Source organism: Musa acuminata, unplaced genomic scaffold (genome assembly GCF_036884655.1).
Source record: "Musa acuminata AAA Group cultivar baxijiao unplaced genomic scaffold, Cavendish_Baxijiao_AAA HiC_scaffold_1126, whole genome shotgun sequence".
In the NCBI taxonomy this organism is placed as follows: Eukaryota; Viridiplantae; Streptophyta; class Magnoliopsida; order Zingiberales; family Musaceae; genus Musa; species Musa acuminata.
The window spans coordinates 5,377,625-5,384,575 of NW_027021339.1; positions in this window are offsets into that span (position 1 = coordinate 5,377,625).

The following is a 6,951-nucleotide window of genomic DNA, read 5'->3' on the forward strand; positions in this document are numbered from 1 at the left end:
ACGTCAGCCATCTCAGCACCCTGGAACCCCCCGGGTGGCACAGGGCTGGATGGGGCTTTCGTATAGCAGGGACGGTGCTGCCTCACGCTTCGCTCGCTGTTCGCCGCTCGCCGCTCGCTCGCGCAGCCAAAAATGACCAGTTTTGGCCCGTTTTTGGGCTGTTTTGGCCTGTTTATGGTCCGTTCTTGCGTGGTGCGGTGACCGTCGTGAGCGGAGCAAAACGTCAGCCATCTCAGCACCCTGGAACCCCCCGGGTGGCACAGGGCTGGATGGGGCTTTCGTATATAGCAGGGACGGTGCTGCCTCTCGCTTCGCTCGCTGTCCGCCGCTCGCCGCTCGCTCGCGCAGCCAAAAATGGCCAGTTTTGGCCCGTTTTTGGGCCGTTTTGGCCAGTTTTTGGCCTGTTCTTGCATTGCGCGGTGACCGTCGAGAGCGGAGCAAAACGTCAGCCATCTCAGCACCCTGGAACCCCCCGGGTGGCACAGGGCTGGATGGGGCTTTCGTATAGCAGGGACGGTGCTGCCTCTCGCTTCGCTCGCTGTCCGCCGCTCGCCGCTCGCTCGTGCAGCCAAAAATGGCCAGTTTTGGCCCGTTTTTGGGCCGTTTTGGCCAGTTTTTGGCCTGTTCTTGCATTGCGCGGTGACCGTCGAGAGCGGAGCAAAACGTCAGCCATCTCAGCACCCTGGAACCCCCCGGGTGGCACAGGGCTGGATGGGGCTTTCGTATAGCAGGGACGGTGCTGCCTCTCGCTTCGCTCGCTGTCCGCCGCTCGCCGCTCGCTCGTGCAGCCAAAAATGGCCAGTTTTGGCCCGTTTTTGGGCCGTTTTGGCCAGTTTTTGGCCTGTTCTTGCATTGCGCGGTGACCGTCGAGAGCGGAGCAAAACGTCAGCCATCTCAGCACCCTGGAACCCCCCGGGTGGCACAGGGCTGGATGGGGCTTTCGTATAGCAGGGACGGTGCTGCCTCTCGCTTCGCTCGCTGTCCGCCGCTCGCCGCTCGCTCGTGCAGCCAAAAATGGCCAGTTTTGGCCCGTTTTTGGGCCGTTTTGGCCAGTTTTTGGCCTGTTCTTGCATTGCGCGGTGACCGTCGAGAGCGGAGCAAAACGTCAGCCATCTCAGCACCCTGGAACCCCCCGGGTGGCACAGGGCTGGATGGGGCTTTCGTATAGCAGGGACGGTGCTGCCTCTCGCTTCGCTCGCTGTCCGCCGCTCGCCGCTCGCTCGTGCAGCCAAAAATGGCCAGTTTTGGCCCGTTTTTGGGCCGTTTTGGCCAGTTTTTGGCCTGTTCTTGCATTGCGCGGTGACCGTCGAGAGCGGAGCAAAACGTCAGCCATCTCAGCACCCTGGAACCCCCCGGGTGGCACAGGGCTGGATGGGGCTTTCGTATAGCAGGGACGGTGCTGCCTCTCGCTTCGCTCGCTGTCCGCCGCTCGCCGCTCGCTCGCGCAGCCAAAAATGGCCAGTTTTGGCCCGTTTTTGGGCCGTTTTGGCCAGTTTTTGGCCTGTTCTTGCATTGCGCGGTGACCGTCGAGAGCGGAGCAAAACGTCAGCCATCTCAGCACCCTGGAACCCCCCGGGTGGCACAGGGCTGGATGGGGCTTTCGTATAGCAGGGACGGTGCTGCCTCTCGCTTCGCTCGCTGTCCGCCGCTCGCCGCTCGCGCAGCCAAAAATGGCCAGTTTTGGCCCGTTTTTGGGCCGTTTTGGCCAGTTTTTGGCCTGTTCTTGCATTGCGCGGTGACCGTCGAGAGCGGAGCAAAACGTCAGCCATCTCAGCACCCTGGAACCCCCCGGGTGGCACAGGGCTGGATGGGGCTTTCGTATAGCAGGGACGGTGCTGCCTCTCGCTTCGCTCGCTGTTCGCCGCTCGCCGCTCGCTCGCGCAGCCAAAAATGGCCAGTTTTGGCCCGTTTTTGGGCTGTTTTGGCCAGTTTTTGGCCTGTTCTTGCGTGGTGCGGTGACCGTCGTGAGCGGAGCAAAACGTCAGCCATCTCAGCACCCTGGAACCCCCCGGGTTGTCACGACCTTAGCTGGAAGTGCCTAAGGCGTGCGGCACCCTTGCGGCCAAAGACGCGAACTTAGCTTGCGTTGCCTAAGTCGCGAGTCACCCGTGCGGCAAAGACGCGAACTTAGCTTTGCCTTGCCTAAGTCGCGCTTCGCCCTTGCGATCTTGCTCCGCAAGGATCAGCCCACTTTGTAACCTCTCGCAGGTCCCGAAGGACCTGTAAAAGAGAAAGAGAGTTAGATCGAAAGAACGAGCAACGGACACGTCCCGAAGTCTCGCGAAAAGGAAAGCTTTACAAGCAATTCGTCGAACACCTTGTGTGCACAAGAGAAAAGAGGGAGAGGGGGAAAAACAAGGCTTTCAAGGATGAACGAACAGCTGCAAGCCCACAAACAGCCGCTCACCTGGTCCCGGACGCAACACCAAGTTCCCGTAAAGGTCACGTACGAACTTGCGAAAGAGTGTTCAACGCCCGGTATATAACCGAAGCCCCATCCAGCCATGTGCCACCCGGGGGGTTCCTGGGTGCTGAGATGGCTGACATTTTGGTGAGCGGAGGCAGCACTCCGCTCACCTCCCGCGGCACGCGAAAACGAAGCCGTTTTGGGCTGTTTTGGGGCTGTTTTGCTCGGTTCGGTGAGCGATCGCTTTGCAACGCTGCAGCTTGTTCGAACTTACATATTTACAAGCAAAATGACCCAAAACCATGGGAAAACATGCTGTTAAGCAGCTGTACATGCGGGTGTGAGCGACGAACGGTTCGTTGAACGAAGTTGTTGCGGGTGCGCGACGACCGTTCGTGACATTCTCCCCCACTTAAACTGTCGACGCCCTCGTCGACGCTTGTTGGTAGTTGTTGATGACGTCTTCTTCATGTCGCAGGGCGTCTTCAGACTCCCAACTGGCTTCAGTTCGGGGAAGCTTTCGCCACTTCACCAAGTACTCTGTTTGCTCCGCTCCGTTGGGTAGCTTTATCTTGCGATCCGCCAAAATGGTTTCCACTCGCTTCTCGTAGGAGGCTGTGATGGGAGGTAGCCGAGTTGGAACACTTCGAGAAGCATCTTGCGGATCTGAATGGTAGGCCTTTAGGTTGCTGGCGTGAAGAACGTTGTGAATTTTGAACCACGCCGGCAGCTGCAACTTGTAAGAAACATTGCCTACCCTGCTGATAATTGGGAAGGGCCCTTCATACTTACGCACCAATCCTTTGTGGACTCTTTTCCTGAAGAATTGGAGTGATGCTGGTTGGAGCTTTACCAACACCAAATCGCCAACTTTGAACTCCTGTGGTCGCCTTCCCAAGTCTGCCCACTTCTTCATCCGTTTTGCCGCCTTCTCCAAGTAAGCCCGCGCAATATCGGCATTCCGATGCCACTCCTTTGCGAAATGGTAGGCTGATGGACTACTCCCAGTATACCCAATAGCCATAGTGTGCGGAGTCGACGGTTGTTGTCCTGTGATAATTTCGAAGGGGCTCTTGTTGGATGCAGAGCTCCGCTGCAAGTTGTAGGAGAATTGGGCGATGTCCAACAGCTTCACCCAATCTCGTTGATTGGCACTCACATAGTGCCGGAGATACTGCTCTAAGAGCGAATTTATTCTTTCAGTCTGACCATCCGTCTGGGGGTGGAGGCTTGTAGAGAAGTATAACTTTGATCCCAACAATTTGAATAGCTCGGTCCAGAACCGTCCCAGAAACCGAGCGTCTCGATCACTAATGATATTGTGTGGGACTCCCCAATACTTCACTACACCCTTCATCATCAGTCTGGCCGCCTCTTCAGCTGAACAGTGTAGGGGAGCAGCAATGAAAGTTGCATACTTTGAAAACCGATCGACCACCACAAGTATCGATCCAAGTCCCCCTACAGGTGGCAAGCTTGATATGAAGTCTAAGGAAATGCTCTCCCAAGGCCTTTCTGGTACGGGCAACGGCTCCAAAAGTCCCACCGGCTTCCGCTGCTCCACCTTGTCTTGTTGGCAAGTAAGGCATGTTCGAACATACTCCTCCACATCAATCCCCATTTTTGGCCAGTAGAAGGCCCTCTCCACGAGAGCCAACGTTCTGTGAATGCCGGGGTGTCCAGCCCAAAGGGAATCGTGACACTCTTTCAAGAGTTCACGCCTTAGATTGTCCACTCGGGGAACATAAACCCTATTCCCTTTTGTGTAAACAAGTCCCTCCTGGACCCAAAATCGTCGTGCTTTGCCTTCTTTGATGAGCTGCATCAGGATAACTGCCTGGGGATCACTATACAGTCCATCTCTGATTCGGGAAAGGAAGGTTGAGTGTAACTGACTTGCTTGGCCTCTGCCCTCCAGTTGTGCAGCATTCACGCACTCCACCTTCCGACTCAGCGCATCGGCCACGACATTCGCCTTCCCGGGCTTATATTCCATTGCCATATCAAATTCAGCCAGGAAGTCCTGCCACCGTGCTTGCTTTGGGGAGAGCTTCTTCTGAGTTTGGAAATAACTCAAGGCGATGTTGTCTGTCCTCAGCACAAATCGCGACCCAAGGAGGTAGTGTCGCCAAACTCGTAGGCAGTGGATCACCGCTGTCATCTCCTTCTCATGCACTGGATACCGCCTCTCGGTCTCGTTGAGTTTACGGCTCTCGTAGGCCACCGGATGACCTTCTTGCATGAGTACTCCACCAATAGCAAAGTCCGAAGCATCTGTATGGACTTCAAAGGGCTCTCCATAGTTTGGCAATTTGAGCACTGGTTCTTCCAGAACAGCAGCCTTCAGATCTTGGAATGCTATCTCACATTTGTCAGACCACTTCCAAGGCTGCTCCTTCTTCAGCAACTCCGTCAGTGGGGTTGCCCGCTTCGAATATCCAGCAATGAAGCGTCGGTAGTAGTTGACGAAACCAAGGAAGGATCTCAACTCTGGCACCTTCTTTGGAGTTCGCCATTCCGCAACTGCTTGCACCTTCGACTTGTCCATCCGGATGGAGCCATCACCGATTCGGTGCCCCAAGAACAGGATCTCAGTCTGAGCAAAGTAGCATTTCTCCCTTTTTACGAACAAAGTGTTCTCCCTGAGAACCTTGAAAATCGTCCGAAGGTGCTTGACGTGCTCCTCGAGCGTTTGGCTGTAAACGACGATGTCGTCCAAGTAGACGACCACGAACTTATCCAAATACTCCTTGAATAGCTGGTTCATGAGAGTACAGAATGTTGCCGGAGCGTTGGTTAAGCCGAAAGGCATCACCAAGAACTCAAACGCTCCATATCTGGTCACACATGTAGTCTTTGCTTCGTCGCCTTCAGCAATGCGCACCTGCCAATACCCCGACCGAAGGTCGAGTTTTGAGAAATACTTCGCCTTGCCCAATTGGTCGAACAAGTCCGCGATGAGCGGGATGGGATACTTGTTCTTCACTGTTACTTTGTTGAGGGCTCGGTAGTCGACGCATAATCGGAGGCTCCCATCTTGTTTCTTCTGAAAGAGAACTGGAGCTCCGAAAGGTGCTTTTGAGCTGCGGATGAGACCACCGCTTAGCAGTTCACCTAACTGCTTTCTGAGTTCTGCCAACTCTGGCGGGGCCATGCGATAGGGTGGTCTCGCTGGAGGCTTCACTCCTGGCTCCAGCTCAATACTGTGATCCACGCCTCTGCGTGGCGGAAGAGTCTTCGGCAACTCAGGTGGCATAACGTCTTTGAACTCCTTCAGGACGTTGGCCACCACAGCAGGTTCTTGAATGGCTTCTTCATTGAGTGGCTCTAGCTTCATAGCAGCCACGAATGTTAGTTCGCCCTTTCGCACCCCTTTCTTCAATTGTAATGCCGAAATATGTTGGGGCTCCTTGGTTCCTCTCCGAGAGACGGGCACCACACAGGGGTCATCGCCTCCCATCATACATAGGGAATTCAAGAATGGCATCGGCACCAACTTCGCCGCGTGCATAAACTCCATTCCAAGGATCACTTGGAAGTCGTCTAGTGGCACGGCCATCATGTTGGTGGTTCCGCTCCAAGTCCCGATTCTGATGGGAACTCCCTTCGCCAATCCGGAGATTCGCCTGGCCTCCGAGTTCACTGCTTTCATTCGGCTTGGGCTCTTCTCCAATGTCAACCCAAGTCGCTGTGCTTCACGATCGGCTATGAAGTTGTGGGTAGCGCCCGTGTCCACCATTGCACGGGTCGTTTGGCCATTCAGCTTGATGTCCACATACATCAGTTCACTACTTCCTGCTTTTTGTGCCTTCGTCTTCATGTTCTCCCCCACTTGACCCCGCATAGCGTTCAACAAACGCATTGCTCCCATTCGGGGTCCTTGCGACTCTTCATCGTCGCTGCTGGATTCAGAACTGCTTGAGCTAAGGGCAACGGTTTTGCCCTTGTCCGATCGGGGAGGGTGGATGGAAGCTGTCAACGCGTTGAGTGCCTGCTTCTGTGGGCACTCCCTTACCATGTGCGGTCCTCCGCACAAGAAGCATCCTCCAGGTTTTGAGGCCTTGCCTTTTGGGTTCGGCCCTTTGTGGGAGCTCTTCTTCTTCTGTTCGCCCCCGAGCTCCTTCCCTCGAGAATGTTTTTGAGGGCGATTGCTTGAAGATTGTTTCCTTCTCGCTGGGTCTTCAGAGGAAACGAAGTCGGTGAGCCTTTCTGCAGCTGCAATTGCCCCGACCACGTCGGTAACATTCCTTCGATTCAGCTCTTGCTGAGCCCATGGTTTCAGACCATCAAGGAAACTGAACAACTTGTCCTTCTCGGACATGTCCTGTATGTCCAGCATCAGTGCAGAAAACTGCTTTACATAGTCTCGGATGGTGGTACTTTGGCGGAGTTGTCTCAACTTCCTTCTTGCGACGAACTCTGTGTTCTCCGGTAGGAACTGAGTTCTCAACTCCCGCTTCAAGTCTTCCCATGTGTCGACTCGACACCGACCTTGTTGGATTTCCTCCCAACGAGTTCGCCACCAAAGTTTCGCATCTCCGTTC